Here is a 21,775-nt window from a genome sequence, read left to right as displayed (position 1 = left end):
GTGTATTTTGGCTTCTAGAACGTCCTCAGTTGTTAGCGGCGATTAACGCTTTAGTTGCTGAATGCACCCTGGTCCATACCAAAACATAAAAAAAGCAAAATAAAAGAAAACAAAAAAAAAATAATCACCCTGCCTAACAACAACATGGAAGATAAGTAATCAAACAGTTATATGTTCCCCCAAAATGACAGCAATAAAAGGTAACCGTAATCCACCTAAAATCACATTCTGGATCGGAATATTATCACTTATAATAATTGTGCAAAACATAAAACAGCCGATATAAACCTGGCGTCTGTACCACGAGTTATCGCCTCACTTGTGCCCATAAAATTGCAGAATTTGCTGTAATATTCACCTTCCCTCACACAACAACAAACAACTTTGTAAAAGTTTTTAAAAACTTTGTATGTCCTCTAAAAATGTTCCATTAAAGAAAAAATAACTCTAAAAAAAACGTAAAACTTGGATTAAAACCATCTAACGTAATTAGGTTCCTGAAGGTGGTGACATGGCCCGATACATTCTGGAGTCTGACGGAGCGGGGGGTCACCGGGTCGTGGTCTCAGGAATCAGGGAAAGTTGGGTTAAAATGTGACTTGTCTCCCTGTAGCTGGGACTGCTCACAATCCATCCTCTTGTTGACAAACTTCTTGTATCTTGCCCAATTGTGACCTCATAACTGATTATTGCAAAATATATTGTTTCTAACTGATTAGTGGCAATTAACGCTTTTGCTGCTGAACACACCCCTGTCCATACCAGCAATTGCACAATCACTAATGACAGTTATCCCGGGTGAATCCTCAGGTCATACAGACTGGGAGGGTAATGATGAATTTGACATTTGCAATGATTGCAGGTGAGATTTTCCCATTTTTGCCCTTTTCCCAGTGAAACCCTGGCAGTATCATCAGCACATAGCTGGAGAGTGTGGAGGTGCTGCCACACAGTGGCCAGATATCAAACTGCACTTTTGTATAGGATACCTTTGTCTTCTCTCCACTTGACTGTATCACCAACACTTGGCTGGAGAATTAAAGGGGTTGTCTTGTGACAACTTGCTGATCATTGGGTGTCCGACTGCTCAGTCCCTCACTCCTCTTTCTACATATCTGCTCCTGGGAAAGCTGAGTGTCGCAGAGATTATCACTTAATGGTGACACCGCCCAACCCCACAGAGCGGCCATTCAGGAAACGCAGAAGCAAATGTGGAGAAGAATGTGGCTGTCACTCAGCTTTCCATAGTGCAGATATGGCGGTAGATCACAGAGGCCGGAATTATTTACGATTATTTGTTTCTCTGCGACCCTGATAACGAAGACGTTAATTTGTTAATGATTAATCTGATAATATTAATTAATAGGTACTTTGTCCGCTGCTAAGGAAATCAATAAATCCATACTGCACGGAAGATGTAAATATGTTTACTGCTCGAGTAAAGTCTGACGTAAACACAGCAAGATAGGAAAATGTACAGCCGCTATAACCTGGGCATCTCCTGTATATAATTATATATGTACAGCCGCTATAACCTGGGCATCTCCTGTATATAATTATATATGTACAGCTGGTATAACCTGGGCATCTCCTGTATATAATTATATATGTACAGCCGCTATAACCTGGGCATCTCCTGTATATAATTATATATGTACAGCCGCTATAACCTGGGAATCTCCTGTATATAATTATATATGTACAGCCGCTATAACCTGGGCATCTCCTGTATATAATTATATATGTACAGCCGCTATAACCTGGTCATCTCCTGTTTATAATTATATATGTACAGCCGCTATAACCTGGGCATCTCCTGTATGTAATTATATATGTACAGCCGGTATAACCTGGGCATCTCCTGTAAACAAATTATATATGTACAGCTGCTATAACCTGGGCATCTCCTGTAAACAAATTATATATGTACAGCTGGTATAACCTGGGCATCTTCTGTATATAATTATATATGTACAGCCGCTATAACCTGGGCATCTCCTGTATATAATTATATATGTACAGCCGGTATAACCTGGGCATCTCCTGTATATAATTATATATGTACAGCTGGTATAACCTGGGCATCTCCTGTATATAATTATACATGTTTAGCCGGTATAACCTGGGCATCTCCTGTATATAATTATACATGTTTAGCCGGTATAACCTGGGCATCTCCTGTATATAATTATACATGTACAGCTGGTATAATCTGGGCATCTCCTGTATATAATTATATATGTACAGCTGGTATAACCTGGGCATCTCCTGTATATAATTATATATGTACAGCTGGTATAACCTGGGCATCTCCTGTATATAATTTTATATGTACAGCTGGTATAACCTGGGCATCTCCTGTATATAATTATATATGTACAGCTGGCATAACCTGGGCATCTCCTGTATATAATTATATATGTACAGCTGGTATAACCTGGGCATCTCCTGTATATAATTTTATATGTACAGCTGGTATAACCTGGGCATCTCCTGTATATAATTATATATGTACAGCCGGTATAACCTGGGCATCTCCTGTATATAATTATATATGTACAGCCGGTATAACCTGGGTATCTCCTGTATATAATTATATATGTACAGCTGGTATAACCTGGGTATCTCCTGTATATAATTATATATGTACTGCCGGTATAACCTGGGTATCTCCTGTATATAATTATATATGTACAGCTGGTATAACCTGGGTATCTCCTGTATATAATTATATATGTACAGCTGGTATAACCTGGGACATCTCCTGTATATAATTATATATGTACAGCTGGTATAACCTGGGCATCTCCTGTATATAATTATATATGTACAGCCGGTATAACCTGGGTATCTCCTGTATATAATTATATATGTACAGCTGGTATAACCTGGGTATCTCCTGTATATAATTATATATGTACTGCCGGTATAACCTGGGCATCTCCTGTATATAATTATATATGTACAGCTGGCATAACCTGGGCATCTCCTGTATATAATTATATATGTACAGCTGGTATAACCTGGGCATCTCCTGTATATAATTTTATATGTACAGCTGGTATAACCTGGGCATCTCCTGTATATAATTATATATGTACAGCCGGTATAACCTGGGCATCTCCTGTATATAATTATATATGTACAGCCGGTATAACCTGGGTATCTCCTGTATATAATTATATATGTACAGCTGGTATAACCTGGGTATCTCCTGTATATAATTATATATGTACTGCCGGTATAACCTGGGTATCTCCTGTATATAATTATATATGTACAGCCGGTATAACCTGGATATCTCCTGTATATAATTATATATGCACAGCCGGTATAACCTGGGCGTCTCCTGTATATAATTATATATGTACAGCCGGTATAACCTGGATATCTCCTGTATATAATTATATATGCACAGCCGGTATAACCTGGGCACCTCCTGTATATAATTATATATGTACAGCCGGTATAACCTGGATATCTCCTGTATATAATTAAATATGCACAGCCGGTATAACCTGGGCATCTCCTGTATATAATTATATGTACAGCCGGTATAACCTGGGCATCTCCTGTATATAATTATATATGTACAGCTGGCATAACCTGGGCATCTCCTGTATATAATTATATATGTACAGCTGGTATAACCTGGGCATCTCCTGTATATAATTTTATATGTACAGCTGGTATAACCTGGGCATCTCCTGTATATAATTATATATGTACAGCCGGTATAACCTGGGCATCTCCTGTATATAATTATATATGTACAGCCGGTATAACCTGGGTATCTCCTGTATATAATTATATATGTACAGCTGGTATAACCTGGGTATCTCCTGTATATAATTATATATGTACTGCCGGTATAACCTGGATATCTCCTGTATATAATTATATATGCACAGCCGGTATAACCTGGGTATCTCCTGTATATAATTATATATGTACAGCTGGTATAACCTGGGTATCTCCTGTATATAATTATATATGTACAGCCGGTATAACCTGGATATCTCCTGTATATAATTATATATGCACAGCCGGTATAACCTGGGCGTCTCCTGTATATAATTATATATGTACAGCCGGTATAACCTGGATATCTCCTGTATATAATTATATATGCACAGCCGGTATAACCTGGGCACCTCCTGTATATAATTATATATGTACAGCCGGTATAACCTGGATATCTCCTGTATATAATTAAATATGCACAGCCGGTATAACCTGGGCATCTCCTGTATATAATTATATGTACAGCCGGTATAACCTGGACATCTCCTGTATATAATTATATATGTACAGCCGCTATAACCTGGGAGTCTCCTGTATATAATTATATATGTACAGCCGGTATAACCTAGGTATCTCCTGTATATAATTATATATGTACAGCCGGTATAACCTGGGCATCTCCTGTATATAATTATACATGTTTAGCCGGTATAACCTGGACATCTCCTGTATATATATGTACAGCTGGTATAACCTGGGCATCTCCTGTATATAATTATATATGTACAGCTGGTATAACCTGGGCATCTCCTGTATATAATTATATATGTACAGCTGGTATAACCTGGGCATCTCCTGTATATAATTTTATATGTACAGCCGGTGTAACCTGGGTATCTCCTGTATATAATTATATATGCACAGCCGGTATAACCTGGGCATCTCCTGTATATAATTATATATGTACAGCTGGTATAACCTGGGTATCTCCTGTATATAATTATATATGCACAGCCGATATAACCTGGGCATCTCCTGTATATAATTATATATGCACAGCCGGTATAACCTGGGCATCTCCTGTATATAATTATATATGTACAGCTGGTATAACCTGGGCATCTCCTGTATATAATTATATATGTACAGCTGGTATAACGTGGGCATCTCCTGTATATAATTATATATGTACAGCCGCTATAACCTGGGCATCTCCTGTATATAATTATATATGTATAGCTGGTATAACGTGGGGATCTCCTGTATATAATTATATATGTACAGCTGGTATAACCTGGGCATCTCCGGTATATAATTATATATGTATAGCTGGTATAACGTGGGCATCTCCTGTATACAATTACATATGTACAGCTGGTATAACCTGGGCATCTCCTGTATATAATTATACATGTTTAGCCGGTATAACCTGGGCATCTCCTGTATATAATTATATATGTACAACTGGTATAACGTGGGCATCTCCTGTATATAATTATATATGTATAGCTGGTATAACGTGGGCATCTCCTGTATATAATTATATATGTACAGCTGGTATAACCTGGGTATGTACAGCTGGTATAACCTGGGCATCTCCTGTATATAATTATATATGTACAGCCGGTATAACCTGGACATCTCCTGTATATAATTATATATGTACAGCCGGTATAACCTGGGCATCTCCTGTATATAATTATATATGTACAGCTGGTATAACGTGGGCATCTCCTGTATATAATTATATATGTACAGCCGCTATAACCTGGGCATCTCCTGTATATAATTATATATGTATAGCTGGTATAACGTGGGGATCTCCTGTATATAATTATATATGTACAGCTGGTATAACCTGGGCATCTCCGGTATATAATTATATATGTATAGCTGGTATAACGTGGGCATCTCCTGTATACAATTACATATGTACAGCTGGTATAACCTGGGCATCTCCTGTATATAATTATACATGTTTAGCCGGTATAACCTGGGCATCTCCTGTATATAATTATATATGTACAACTGGTATAACGTGGGCATCTCCTGTATATAATTATATATGTATAGCTGGTATAACGTGGGCATCTCCTGTATATAATTATACATGTTTAGCCGGTATAACCTGGGCATCTCCTGTATATAATTATATATGTACAACTGGTATAACGTGGGCATCTCCTGTATATAATTATATATGTATAGCTGGTATAACGTGGGCATCTCCTGTATATAATTATATATGTACAGCTGGTATAACCTGGGTATGTACAGCTGGTATAACCTGGGCATCTCCTGTATATAATTATATATGTACAGCCGGTATAACCTGGACATCTCCTGTATATAATTATATATGTACAGCCGGTATAACCTGGGCATCTCCTGTATATAATTATATATGTACAGCTGGTATAACCTGGGCATCTCCTGTATATAATTATACATGTACAGCTGGTATAACCTGGGCATCTCCTGTATATAATTATACATGTACAGCTGGTATAACCTGGGCATCTCCTGTATATAATTATACATGTACAGCTGGTATAACCTGGGCATCTCCTGTATATAATTATACATGTACAGCTGGTATAACCTGGGCATCTCCTGTATATAATTATACATGTACAGCTGGTATAACCTGGGCATCTCCTGTATATAATTATACATGTACAGCCGGTATAACCTGGGCATCTCCTGTATATAATTATATATGTACAGCTGGTATAACCTGGGCATCTCCTGTATATAATTATACATGTACAGCTGGTATAACCTGGGCATCTCCTGTATATAATTATACATGTACAGCTGGTATAACCTGGGCATCTCCTGTATATAATTATACATGTACAGCTGGTATAACCTGGGCATCTCCTGTATATAATTATATATGTACAGCCGGTATAACCTGGGCATCTCCTGTATATAATTATATATGTACAGCTGGTATAACCTGGGCATTTCATGTATGTAATATCTATATCTGGTGTAAATTATGCATCTTGTATGAAGTGCTATGGACCACGCTGCTATAACCTGGGCATTTCCTCTACATAACTGTAATTAGGTAAGGCGGTAAATAGATTTGTTCTTACAGTAAATTATTAAATAATGGGCCATAAATGTAATCAGGACCATACGTAAAGCAGGTGAGATATGATATCAGAGCCCCATGACAATAACCAGACTAATGACATAAGGATGATATTAGGTGACAATTTGTTCCGGCCTTGAACCGTGTGATATAAGTCTGGTGACGGCGCTGCCATGTACAATGTATGGAAAGTGGCTCGTCAGCCTTACTGTGGTAGAATCGTGGATCCACTAGATCTGGGAGGAGATGAGTGATCTGTAGGTTTGAAGATGCTGATCTGGGAGATTTACCCACAGAGGAGACACAAAGTGACATCAGCGCCGTTACTAGGTGTGAATGGGTCCATAGAGGGTCACTGGAATCGGGGGCTGTGGTAGGTAATATGTGGTACGATACGGTAGCAATATGGAGATAGAAGCAGCACAAGAGTGATGTCAGAATTATAGGAGTAATAATGACAGCAGGTACAGGTGCCTGGAGATTCATGGATGATCTCAGGGTTTGTTGTAATACTAGTAATTATTGTCCTGCTGCTTTATCACTTACTTTGTTCTAAAATACGTTATTCTCCGCAGTATGAAGTTATCTCTGCTGTATGTAGTTTCCTTTGCCCAACCATGTATAAGAAGCCTCTAACACTGTTGTCCGTGGCCAGATCATCGCCAGATCGCCCACCATCGGCAGATCGCCCACCATCGGCAGATCGCCCACCATCGCTAGATCGCCCACCATCGCCAGATCGCCCACCATCGCCAGATCGCCCACCATCGCTAGATCGCCCACCATCGCTAGATCGCCCACCATCGGCAGATCGCCCACCATCACTAGATCGCCCACCATCGGCAGATCGCCCACCATCGCCAGATCGCCCACCATCGCCAGATCGCCCACCATCGGCAGGTCGCCCACCATCGCCAGATCGCCCACCATCGCCAGATCGCCCACCATCGCCAGATCGCCCACCGTTGTATTACTTGCCTGGACACCTGCGCGTCTCTGCGGGCTTCACTTGTCTTCTGTATCTGTTCTGTGGCGCTTCTCTTATAAACCTCAAAAAGGAATTGTCTGCAGTGTCTTCTCGGATCTTTCAGCTCTCAGGAAGGACTTTCTTACAATACCCCCACGTTCTTCCATACAGTGTGATGCTGCCTCAGCCCCCTACAAACAGTGTGATGCTCCCACAAAAAGGAATAGCCCCCCCACATGCCCACTTCAGCAGCCTTGACACATTATGAAGTCCCTACACACAATATAAGGCCAAACATAGCTCCACACACATAGCATGATGCCCCCACACAGTATGATGCCCCCACAACTCTTTCCACATACAGTATTCTTCCCATACACAGCACACTGCATAATGCCCCCAATCAGTATGATTTCCCACACAGTTCCCCACACACAGTATGATTCCCCCAAATCCCTCCACACATGGTATGATGCCCCCACAGTCCCCTACGCTGTATGATGCCCCTACAGACCCCTATACAGTATAATGTGATCACAGGTCCCCATACAGAGTAAGATGTGCTCTACAGCTATACATACACACTAATATGTCACCTACACCTCCCCACACACAGTAGGATGCCCCCACAATCCCTTTCAAAGTAGGATGTTCCCACATATGGTTGTACCCTGAGGGTGAACAGGATAATCAATGGGGTGCATAGAAGGACTGGACTGGATGATCAATGGGGTGTGTATTGAGGGTGGACTGGATGATCAGTGAGGGGGTATGTTGCGGGTGCACAGGATGATCAGTGGGGTGTATATTGGGGGTAGACAGGATGATCAGTGGGGTGTATATTGGGGGTAGACAGGATGATCAGTGGGGTGTATATTGGGGGTGGACAGGATGATCAGTGGGGTGTATATTGGGGTGGACAGGATGATCAGTGGGGTGTATATTGGGGTGGACAGGATGATCAGTGGGGTGTATATTGGGGTGGACAGGATGATCAGTGGGGTGTATATTGGGGGTAGATAGGATGATCAGTGGGGTGTATATTGGGGTGGACAGGATGATCAGTGGGGTGTATATTGGGGTGGACAGGATGATCAGTGGGGTGTATATTGGGGGTAGACAGGATGATCAGTGGGGTGTATATTTGGGGTGGACAGGATGATCAGTGGGGTGTATATTGGGGGTAGACAGGATGATCAGTGAGGTGTATTTGGGGGTGCACAGGATGATCAGTGGGGTGTGTATTGGGGGTGGACAGGATGATCAGTGGGGTGTATATTGGGGTGGACAGGATGATCAGTGGGGTGTGTATTGGTGGTGGACAGGATGATCAGTGGGGTGTATGTTGGGGGTGGACAGGATGATCAGTGGGGTGCATGTTGGCGGTGCACAGGATGATCACCAGGTGTGATGACACAGGATTTAATCTTAATTATCCAGACATCTATTTTCAGTAGGCCAGGAGGCATAGACTGTTACCTGTTACATTGACTTTTGAATTTAAGCGTTTTGCTTTTGTTGGTCAAGAAACACAGACGACAGTATTGTTCGTATGAGCCCGAAATATTGACTTTTAAGTTGGCATTTGTTGTAACATATTTGGTTGATATCCTGGATGACAGAGATGCAGGATAATTGAACAGTAGATGTTTGTTAATATGTTGATTAGTCATTGTCCAGGCCAGCTAGTTTCTTGACCTGCAAAACAGAGAAGGACAAACTGTGCAATTTGATTAAATACTCAAACAATGTGAGTTAATCTCATCACACCTTCCTCTTGAGCTCTGGATGAAGGCTTGAAGGACAACAGTTGTGAACTAAGTAAAGGGGATATGACTCTGTAATAAGAGATCCAGAGACTCTTTACAAAACCACAGCCAGGAACACTCGACAAGACAACAGCCAGAACTTCATGGCTACATCATGAGGGACACAGATTTGACATTTTACAGGACACCAGCTTAGGGGACCGTGGCCCTGGCTGAAAGAATAGTGATCTGCTCCATTGGCCATCACTGAAGCCATGGATACATTTGGAGAAGCCAGGATTTGGACCCACCGGTCACCTGGCCTCATACTTCAATGGACCGTCAGCTTCCTAAGCTTGTCGTTACCTCTTCTCTGTGCGTGCCACAGGTGGGGGTAGTCAGCCCTGGAAGTCGCAGCTGCTTTAATCCCAGCGGGCGTGTGAGACTGTAATTTTGCACTGTCACGATATGGTATGAAATATCATAAGTAGTTCTCTAGCCTGTGTGGGCTAAGCCCCCCTTCTTGGAGCAACAGTTTGTAGCTGCAAATTCCTGGCTTTCCTTCTCTGAGAGTATGGGGGAAGAGAGGTTTTATTGCTCTGGGGTCGTAAATTCCAGGCTCAGAGGAAAGTCCCTCACCCCTCCCACATTCTCTAGTTCAAACTGGAAAAGTGGCTCCAAGATTCAGGAAAGATTCTTTGTTTAGTTTTTGTTAGATATTAGGCAAACGATTTAAGCTAGAAATACGAAAATATATATTTTTATTCTCACTCGGTGTATCTACACAACCCGCGAAACACGAGTTTCTAACTCCATCTGGTAAAGAAGTAGGGTTTTCTCTGTAAATATGTATCCCAGATAGGACATATTTGATCTCATTAGAATGCTCACGTTAATCCGAGATGATTGATGGGTTTTTTAGGACGCTGACATGTTTTGTAGTGAAGTTATAGAAATCAGAGAGAATAGTTTAAAGTTTAGGCAGAATGTAGAGAGAGGAGGGTCTGGATAAGCCAGCCTTTCTGTGATGTCACAGCCTTAATGTTTTAAGTGTCTGGCAGGCTCTGAGGAGTCACTTTTTGCTGATTTCTCCCTCTGGACTGCTTTGTCCTATTGTCCTGGAAGAGCTGGTACATCCCATGGACTGGGATGTATGGAAACTGCACTAGCCTGGATGCCTGCAATGCTTTTAATATGTGAGTGTTATCTTTTCTCATTTATTCCCTTTATGTTATAATTACCCTTGTACATATTTGCAATTGTCTCCTGTATAACATCTTTATAAACTATTTTTAATAATGCACTGCCTAGTTATTTTGAATGGGATATACTATTATATATTAGTTCGTTCTCCTGCTCTAAACCGTACCCTAAGTCTCTTGAAGGGAAAATACGCTACTGTTACTGTTGTGTTGGGTTAGCTTCGGACCCGTTTAATCGAAGCTGGTGGCAGCGAAAGTGTGCTGACGGTTGGATTATGCTGAAGCAACTGCGGGTTTGATAATTATTGTTCCTGCCTGTGTGGGAGTAGTTATCGCGTCGCTGCAGCGTGCCCAATAGCCAGTACATAGCAGGCAGCCTTTCTGGCGACTAATTACCCAGGGTGCAGTACCTAATCTGACCTGAGAGTAAGGGGGCGCCAGAGAGCTGCAAGTGTTAAGTGGAACTGTAAGCGGGATATACATAAATCCCTGCAGTTCGTGGTATATAGAAAAGCAGTGGGATACCTAGAATAAGCCCCTGCTGTAAGCTAAGAGGTCAATAGCCTTGTGTGTGGTTTTTCATCACATTGTTAGCAGTGGAGGGATAACTAAGATAAGCCCCCCTGCACATGTGATAGCCGTCTGTTGGCCTAAAGTCACCCTGATCCGTGACGTAGGGGTGACGGTCACGGTGTGAATCCTGACCCAGTGGTGACAGCGGTCAGGGGAATCGTGACAATTGGTGGCAAGGCGGTGGGATATCTTAGAGCATTAGTGATTTGGTTTGAGTAATCATTCCTCTCACTAAAAACTTGCAGAAAGTTCTTGCGAGGACTCTGCGCAAATAAGTTTGGAGAACGAACTCAGTGCTTTTTAGTTGTGAGACAATTGCGTACTGGTAATTATCCCCTCCCTTTCTCTTCGTTTTTCTATCCTATCTTTTATTTGGCAACCATGGTTGTGCTGGGAGAAACCTTCTATGAGCAGCAGACCAGAGACACCCTTGTCGCCTTATGCAAGTCACAGCACATTGACTCTGCAAGCAAAAACAAAGCCCAACTGGTCGCAGATCTGGTGCAATGGGAAGCCGCTCGAGACCAATCTCAGAGCTCAGAGGCCGCAGAAGCCAGCACAAGCGAACATGGTGCTGCAGCAGAGGTCCAACCACTGAATGCTGGCCCTGTTTGCAATCCGGGCGAATTGGACCCCCACCTGCAGGCGGCCTTGAAAGAATTCCCCATTGACGACCATGAGGGACGTCGGCAGCTGATTCAGCAATACCGGCAGGAGGCCCAGGCCCAGCAAGCCGAGAGAGAGGCCCGAGCTGAGAGAGAGGCCCGAGCTGAGAGAGAGGCACAGGCCCAGCGAGCCGAGCGGCAAGCTGAGCGGGAGTACCAGCTGCAGTTAGCCCGACTGCAAATGCAGGGGTTGTCTCAGACCAACCGTGAGCCTAGCAGCGCTCAGACACCGAAGCCCTGGCCTGATCACTTTCCTGTTATGGAGAAGGACGGAGATTTGGACACTTTTCTGCGGGCCTTTGAGAAAGCCTGCAGGCAGTACCAGCTGCCTACAGATGAATGGGCACGATACCTGACACCAGGGCTGAAAGGTAAAGCTCTGGAGGCGTTTGCTGCCCTCCCTCAAGAACAAGATGGTGACTATGAGGCCATCAAAAAGGCTCTGATAGCCAAGTACCAGCTTACACCCGAGGTGTACCGTAGAAAGTTCCGGACCCTCCAACGTGGCCCACACGACAGTTACAGTGATGTGGTGCATGGACTGGGGACCCACTTTGACCAGTGGACCCAAGGACTGTCAGTGACCACCTTTGCGCAGCTGCGAGACCTGATGATCAAAGACCAGTTCTTTCATCTTTGCCCAGCTGAGGTGCGACAGTTCGTGATGGACAGAGAACCCAAAGACGTGACGAAAGCAGCGCAGATTGCCGATGCCTATGAGGCCAACCGTAGATCGGAAGTGCGGAAGCCAGTCACCACCAGCTGGAGAGGGGGTAAGCCTGCAACCAACGCCAGTACCCCTGCCAGCCAGCACACCCGAGGTCCTGGCCCTGTGGCCAACAGCACCAGACCTACCACCGAACCTCGCACGTGTCACACCTGCAAGCGGCCTGGGCATATCAGTACCTTCTGTCCAGACAGGCCGAAGAACACCCCAGCCAAGGCCCCAGGGCCTAATGCAGCAGTTCTTTTGGTGGGTGGTGTGGTTGGGAGGGTGTGTGACAACGTGCAGCCCGTCACTGTGGGAGGCCATGTTGCTACAGGCCTCAAGGACACCGGGGCTGAACGAACCCTCATCCGACCCGAACTGGCGGCCCCTGAAGAAATCATTCCGGGGAAAACCCTAACTGTCACTGGGATTGGGGGCATCAGCTGTCCCTTACCGATGGCCCGGGTTTTTATTGATTGGGGTGCTGGGAGCGGGGTGAAGGAAGTGGGGCTGTCTGATAATTTGCCCACTGATGTTTTGTTGGGGACTGATTTGGGGAGGATGTATGCATACTACGTCCCTGACACCCCTCCCCAATCTACTAATGAGGGTAAAGTTAACCCTGATGATGATGATGATGGGAAATCGCATGTGTTACCTGACCATGCTTTATCTTGTGTTGATGCATCTACTAATGATTTTTTCCCTAGGATTGATGGTGAAAATGTTGTACCTGTGCCAGCTGAACCTGATAATGATTTTTCTGTGAAGGTTAATGTGTCCATAGGTACAGGTGTGCCCAGCCACGTCGCTCTGCGGAGTGAGACGGCTGAGGAACCCCTAACAGGGGCAAGTGTCGGTGCTACAGGAAATGGGGAGATGCATGGGAACCGTGAGGAAGGTGACGCCATGAAAGTGACCAGTGCCACCGAGGAAGGTAACTGGCCCATAAGTAGCACAGCCCCTGGAGTGTTGGGGGTGGATGGGGAGGTAGAGCCCATAGCAGCGCCGGCTGATGGGCCTGTAGAAATCCCCGGGGAGACAGCCTACGTAGCTGCTGTCACCCGCAGTCAGAGTGCCCGGAACGCAGATAACTGTCTGCCTTCCGGACCCTCCTCAGTCCCCACTGTGACTGAACCAGAGGTGGACCCAGAGCAGGTCCAAGAGGGTTCCCGTGGGGAAGGGACCCTGACGTCGCTTCTGGCTTCCCCTAGCCAGGAGTTTCAGGCCGCTCTGCACACAGATGCGAGCCTAGAGAGTTTGAGACAACTCGCCGGGACGCGCTTCTCCGAGACTGATAAGGAGAAGGTGTTCTGGGAACGAGGAAGGTTGTACCGGGAGACAGTACCCGGAGAATCACAAAAGGAGTGGTTGAGGGAAAGACAGCTGGTCGTCCCGCAGCAATTCCGGGGTGAGTTGTTGCGGATTGCCCATGAGATCCCGCTAGCTGGACACTTGGGGATCAGCAAAACTAAGGCCCGGCTGTCTCAACACTTCTATTGGCCTAAGATGGGGACAGATGTGTCAAACTACTGCCGCTCCTGTGTCACCTGTCAAAGAGTGGGGAAGGCGGGGCCTGCTCTTAAGGCTCCCCTGATCCCTTTGCCAGTGATAGAGGAGCCTTTCCAGAGGATCGCGGTGGACATTGTGGGCCCGCTGGCCGTCCCCAGCAGCTCTGGAAAGCAATACATCCTTACTGTGGTAGACTACGCTACCCGGTACCCAGAGGCAGTAGCTCTGTCCTCAACTAGGGCAGATAAGGTGGCAGATGCCCTGTTGGCCATCTTTTCACGTGTAGGATTTCCCAGGGAAATGCTTACTGATCAAGGGACCCAATTTATGTCTCGCCTAATGGAGGCTCTCTGTAAGAGAATGCAGGTTAAGCACCTGGTATCGAGTGCGTATCACCCACAGACCAATGGCTTGTGTGAACGCTTCAATGGTACCCTCAAACAGATGCTACGCATGCTGGTTGAGACTCAAGGGCGCGACTGGGAGCGGTACCTCCCACACCTGCTGTTCGCTTACCGAGAGGTTCCACAGGCCTCGACGGGGTTCTCCCCCTTCGAGCTCCTGTACGGCAGGCGAGTCCGGGGACCCCTTGGGTTGGTAAGAGAATCCTGGGAAGAGGAGCCGAACCCTTCTGAAGTGTCCATAGTGGAGTATGTCATGCGCTTCCGTGACAAGATGCAGACCTTGACGCAGTTGGTGCATGACAACATGACGCAGGCTCAGGCTGATCAGAAGCACTGGTACGACCAGAACGCCCGGGAGCGGACCTACCACGTGGGTCAAAAGGTGTGGGTGCTGGTCCCCGTACCAACGGATAAGCTTCAGGCAGCCTGGGAGGGCCCGTACGTCGTCCACCAACAGCTCAACCCGGTCACTTACGTGGTCACGCTTGACCACGCTCGGGGTAGGCGAAAGGCCTTTCACGTCAACATGATGAAGGCTCATCACGAACGTGAACCTTTCGTCCTCCCGGTCTGCAGCTTGCCCGAAGACGGTGAGGAAGACACCCTCCTGGACATGCTGGCCCAAGCCAAGGCCAATGGGTCCATCGAGGATGTGGAGGTAAGCGCCTCGTTAACTGAACCCCAGCGGGTGCAGTTGCAAACCACACTGGAACCTTTCCGGGTCGTGTTCTCTAACCGACCTGGGAGGACTGAGTTAGCCGTCCACGAGGTGGACACCGGGAATCGCGCCCCACTACGGCGAACACCCTATCGAATCTCTGACCAGGTGCAGCAGACTATGCGCCAAGAGATCGATGAGATGTTACAGCTGGGGGTGATTCGGCGGTCAAAGAGCGCGTGGGCATCACCTGTAGTTCTCGTGCCAAAGAAGGACCGGACCACCCGGTTCTGCGTGGACTACAGGGGGCTCAACGCCATCACAGCCTCGGAGGCGCACCCAATGCCGCGCATGGAGGAGCTGCTTGAGAAGTTAGCTGGCGCCGATTACCTAACAATAATGGATCTGAGTCGAGGATACTGGCAGATTCCCCTGAGCCCCGAGGCGCAGGAAAAGTCCGCCTTTATCACACCCTTTGGACTGTACGAGTCCACGGTCATGCCCTTCGGCATGAAGAATGCCCCTGCCACTTTCCAGCGGATGGTCAACCTCCTGCTTCAGGGACTGGAGACGTACGCCGTGGCGTACTTGGATGACATTGCCATCTTCAGTCCCTCCTGGAAGGAACACCTGCAGCATCTCGAGGAGGTGCTCAGGCGAATTCACCAAGCAGGACTGACTATCAAGCCGGGAAAGTGTCAGATGGGCATGAGGGAGGTTCACTACCTGGGAAACCGGGTAGGCGAAGGCACCATGGAGCCAGATCATGGCAATGGTGATGGGTTGGCCCACCAGGGTGAACCTGCTGAGGTGCGCATGGAGGAGAACCATCAGGTCCTGCCTCCCTAGCGCACACCAAAAGGGGGAGGTGTCACGATATGGTATGAAATATCATAAGTAGTTCTCTAGCCTGTGTGGGCTAAGCCCCCCTTCTTGGAGCAACAGTTTGTAGCTGCAAATTCCTGGCTTTCCTTCTCTGAGAGTATGGGGGAAGAGAGGTTTTATTGCTCTGGGGTCGTAAATTCCAGGCTCAGAGGAAAGTCCCTCACCCCTCCCACATTCTCTAGTTCAAACTGGAAAAGTGGCTCCAAGATTCAGGAAAGATTCTTTGTTTAGTTTTTGTTAGATATTAGGCAAACGATTTAAGCTAGAAATACGAAAATATATATTTTTATTCTCACTCGGTGTATCTACACAACCCGCGAAACACGAGTTTCTAACTCCATCTGGTAAAGAAGTAGGGTTTTCTCTGTAAATATGTATCCCAGATAGGACATATTTGATCTCATTAGAATGCTCACGTTAATCCGAGATGGTTGATGGGTTTTTTAGGACGCTGACATGTTTTGTAGTGAAGTTATAGAAATCAGAGAGAATAGTTTAAAGTTTAGGCAGAATGTAGAGAGAGGAGGGTCTGGATAAGCCAGCCTTTCTGTGATGTCACAGCCTTAATGTTTTAAGTGTCTGGCAGGCTCTGAGGAGTCACTTTTTGCTGATTTCTCCCTCTGGACTGCTTTGTCCTATTGTCCTGGAAGAGCTGGTACATCCCATGGACTGGGATGTATGGAAACTGCACTAGCCTGGATGCCTGCAATGCTTTTAATATGTGAGTGTTATCTTTTCTCATTTATTCCCTTTATGTTATAATTACCCTTGTACATATTTGCAATTGTCTCATGTATAACATCTTTATAAACTATTTTTAATAACGCACTGCCTAGTTATTTTGAATGGGATATACTATTATATATTAGTTCGTTCTCCTGCTCTAAACCGTACCCTAAGTCTCTTGAAGGGAAAATACGCTACTGTTACTGTTGTGTTGGGTTAGCTTCGGACCCGTTTAATCGAAGCTGGTGGCAGCGAAAGTGTGCTGACGGTTGGATTATGCTGAAGCAACTGCGGGTTTGATAATTATTGTTCCTGCCTGTGTGGGAGTAGTTATCGCGTCGCTGCAGCGTGCCCAATAGCCAGTACATAGCAGGCAGCCTTTCTGGCGACTAATTACCCAGGGTGCAGTACCTAATCTGACCTGAGAGTAAGGGGGCGCCAGAGAGCTGCAAGTGTTAAGTGGAACTGTAAGCGGGATATACATAAATCCCTGCAGTTCGTGGTATATAGAAAAGCAGTGGGATACCTAGAATAAGCCCCTGCTGTAAACTAAGAGGTCAATAGCCTTGTGTGTGGTTTTTCATCACATTGTTAGCAGTGGAGGGATAACTAAGATAAGCCCCCCTGCACATGTGATAGCCGTCTGTTGGCCTAAAGTCACCCTGACGTAGGGGTGACGGTCACGGTGTGAATCCTGACCCAGTGGTGACAGCGGTCAGGGGAATCCTGACATGCACCATCTTGGGTATTTTACTGAGACTGTTCTATGTGTTATTGTCTGTTCGTGGTTCAATAAAGTGTTGCCATACTGTTTTACTCTCACCCTGTGTTGTCTGAGTAGTGTTATGCCCGCGGTAAAAGGAGAGCGAGCATTCAGTGGGATGAGCCCTGGTCCATACGGTCATGAGCCAGCGGACCCGGGGCGCCTGCTGATCACCTGTGTCTCCACATTATGGTGCCAGTAGTGGGATACTATTGAGCCCGATGGATCCGGATGAGCTGCAGGGGACTGGTGCTTGTAAACACCGTCCAGGGCTCCACAAGCAGGGAGGCATATAGACAGATCCAGCAGACCATTGATGAGGCACGCACAGCAGGTGTCATTTGTAACGTTGAGATTCCTTGCTATCATTGACATATTGTCCTTCCATTACTGCACCTTACCGCACATGCCCTGTGCAGTATGCCACTACTGAGAAACCTCTTTTCCTCTTGCTCCAAACAATCCCTGCTTTCTGCATCCTGCCTTGATGTGCTGCCTTTATATCGTTCCATTATGCTATTGTTATACAGGACCACAGCGCGCCACCTTGTGCTTCCCTCTATTCCAACCATCAGCCTGGTGACCTGATTGCACTTTTGTCCTGTTGTATATTACCTTAGGCTACTTTCACACTAGCGTCGGGCTCGGCCCGTCGCAGTGCGTCGGGCCGAGGTTACTGACGCTAGCAGGAATGCGCCGCACAACGGGGGCAGCGGATGCATTTTTCCAGCTCATCCGCTGCCCCGTTGTGAGGTGCGGGGAGGTGGGGGCGGAGTTCCAGCCGCACATGCGCGGTCGGAAATGGCGGACCGTCGGAAGCAAAAAACGTTACATGTAACGTTTTTTGCTCCCGGCAGTCCGCCACAACACGGCGCAACCGTCGCATGACGGTTCCAACATGTGTCAATGCGTCTCAATGCGTCGCTAATGTTAGTCTATGGGGCAAAAACGCATCCTGCAGACAACTTCGCATGATGTGTTTTTTCCCCTAAACGACGCATTGCGACGTATTGAAAAAAAAAACACTAGTGTAAAAGTAGCCTTACTTGTTATTTGCTTCGGGTTAGGTTCTATCTTTATTTAATGTATACAGAATTTGTACAGAATGTGTCCTGAATATATCTACCATTTGGGTTACCATAACACATCGCTATATTCTGCTCATTATGTTTTATATGTCTTTGTTCCCCACAGATCCGTTGATTTTACACCATCACCTCGGTAAGTGCACCCAGACATACTGATGATCCAGCCCCACGACTCATTCACAGGGGGCACCTAACACTATCAATGCCGCCAGAAACAATCCCCACAAAGTTCCCCTAATATTTATAGAATTCTAAGTGACTACATTTTCTGTATATTCCTCCCCCTCCATCCCCTACTTCTGGGTTACATACAGTATCCGTGTGTTTTAGCACTGGACATTAATCTCAGTATGTCGCGCCTTTGCTCCTAATGCTACTATTATTTACACATTTCTGCAGAATGGGAATTTCACCTCCTCACTAGTAATTATGACACCTTTATTGTACATTTATTGTCCATTTATTTTACCATGCCCTTTGACATAGCAGTGCCCATGTTCCTTTCATTATAACCACTTCAATACATGATTAACCATGCTCGTTGATCAAAGCTGCACTTAAATCCTTCTTTACTCGTGCCGCAGATGCTAGGCAAACACACATGCGCAATCCGCAAGGCCTCCAACCCAGGGGAGCGTCCTAGCTTGCATGGCAACGACCGCACACATGTGGACACCCAGGACCTTCTTGCTGCGTACTCTTGTTGTATTATCTGTGGTGTGGAGCTTGGCAGCGGCGTCTGGAAGCTAAGTGCTGTATTTTCACCTTGTCCCTTTGGTGTTTGTCACTGTCCCCTGTGTGGTATTATCTGCAGTGGTGAGGCTAGTGCCCCTTGCCTGCTAGTGCACTAGCCAGGGCAGTATTAGGTTACAGCAAAGGACTTAGGTTCGTGACGACAGCGGGGGGAAGGACCCACTTAGGGCGTTAGGGGAGTGCAGGGACAGGCTAAGGTTTGAGCTCAGGTGGTGAGCATCCCCCATTTCCCTATCTGTAGGGCCTTCTCCCCAATACCATCCCATTCCGTGTGTGTTGCTCCGTCCGCTGACTGACCACCCGTTGGGTCACAATATGTACCGTGACAATAGGTAACTGCACTGATCCACCAATGTGTCATCTGTAACTCTGAGCTTCCTTGCTATTATTGACATATTGTCCTTCCATTACAGCACCTTACCGCACATGCCTGCGCAGTATGCCACTACTGTGAAACCTCTTATTGTCTTGCTCCAGCAACTGAAAAGTAAGCCTCCTCTCCTATACTGACCCACACTGGAGCTACTGTATATGCTATAAAGCCACTGTTACGTAATCCCTGCTTTCTGCATCCAGTCCTGATGTGATGCTTTTATATCGTTCCATTATGCTATTGTTATACAGGACCACAGCGCGGCACCTTGTGCTTCCCTCTATTCCACCCATCAGGCTGGTGACCTGATTGCACTTTTGTCCTGTTATATATTACCTTACTTGTTATTTGCTTCGGGTTAGGTTATATTTTTATTTAATGTATATAAAATTTGTACAGCACGTGTCCTGAATATATATACTGTACCATTTGGGTTACCATAACACATCGCTATATTTTGCTCATTATGTTTTATGTTTGCATCTATATGTTAACTTATATTATCCTCTTCTTTTTGCAGCGACTTAGTGAAAAAGACCCTAATAGGGTCGAAACGTCTAACTTTGTCGTTCTACCCAGAGCCATATTTTTGCATTTATCTGCTCCCACGAATAAACTTTTTGCACCACTGAAATAATGAGAGTGCAGTGAATTTCTCTTGACTACACCATGTTCCAAATTATCATGCATTTTGGATTTAAGTGTCATAAAGATTAAGGCTATGTGCACATGTAGAAAGGAGCTCTGCGGATTGTTCCACAGTGGATTTTAGAAATCCACAGGTAAAAGGCACTGCGTTTTACCTGCGGATTTACCACAGATTTACAGCGGTTTTTATGCGGATTTGTGCGGATTCCACCTGCGGTTTTACACCTGCAGTTTTATATTATGGAGCAGGTGTAAACAGCAGCGGAATCTGTACAAAGAATTGACATGCTGCGGAATGTAACCTGCAGCGTTTCCGCGTGTTTTTTTCTGCAGCATGGGCACTGCGGATTGCGTTTTCCATAGGTTTGTAAATGCACGGAAAGCTGCTGCGGACCCGCAGCTGCAGATCTGCTGCGGATCTGCAGCAAAATCCGCAACGTGTGCACATAGCCTTAATTGTTTTGTTTTTCAAATAAACTCGTGGATGGTTCTGTGTCTCAGGGTTCAATATGGATCACTGAAATCAATCTTAAACACGTGTGATAATTAGTTTTCCAGGTGATTCTAATTAAAGGAAAACTACTTAAAAATGATGTTCCAGATTATTAAACAGGCCACAGATTTCAAGCAATATGGGAAATAAAAAGGATCTCTCTGCTGCTGAAGAGCATTAAATAGTGCAATGCCTTGGACAAGGTATGAAAACATTAGATATTTAAAATAAATAAGAGTGATCATCGTACTGTGAAGAGATTTGTGACTGAAAGGCCGGCTTCACACTCAGCGTATGCAAATACGGTCCGTATATTACGGCCGTAATACGCTGAAAAGTCCCGAAAATAGTGGTCCGTAGCTCCTCTGTAGGCAGGGTGTGTCACCGTTTTTTGCGCATGGCATCCTCCGTATGTAATCCGTATGGCAGCCGTACTGCGTGTTTTTATCGCAGGCTTGCCAAACCGACATACGCCTATACAAGGGATCCATGTGTTAAAAAAAAATAAAAACATATATACTGTCTATATATATATATATATATATATATATATGTCAGTAGACATATATATATATATATTATTCCTTCATACAGCGCGAGATAGCAAAAAGCCGGTAATTCAATTACCGGCTTTTGCTTTCTCCTTCCCAAACCCGACATGATATGAGACATGGTTTACATACAGTAAATCATCTCATATCACCATTTTTTTTGCATATTCCACACTACTAATGTCAGTAGTGTGTATCTGCAAAATTTGG

General features: G+C 45.3%; 1 long non-coding RNA gene across 1 annotated transcript; it reads left to right on the top strand.

Annotated features, from left to right (window-relative positions):
• The first annotated feature begins 16,376 nt into the window (after positions 1–16,376).
• On the top strand, positions 16,377–20,716 carry LOC138643541 (uncharacterized). The gene is made up of 4 exons (XR_011314172.1): positions 16,377–16,891; positions 18,854–18,880; positions 19,914–19,987; positions 20,394–20,716. It is a non-coding gene; the product is annotated as an uncharacterized lncRNA (long non-coding RNA).
• Positions 20,717–21,775: the final 1,059 nt, after the last annotated feature.

This window comes from Ranitomeya imitator, chromosome 6 (assembly GCF_032444005.1).
Source record: "Ranitomeya imitator isolate aRanImi1 chromosome 6, aRanImi1.pri, whole genome shotgun sequence".
Taxonomy (NCBI): domain Eukaryota; kingdom Metazoa; phylum Chordata; class Amphibia; order Anura; family Dendrobatidae; genus Ranitomeya; species Ranitomeya imitator.
Note: the sequence above shows the minus strand (reverse complement) of the source record. Positions and strands in the feature narration are given on the sequence as shown.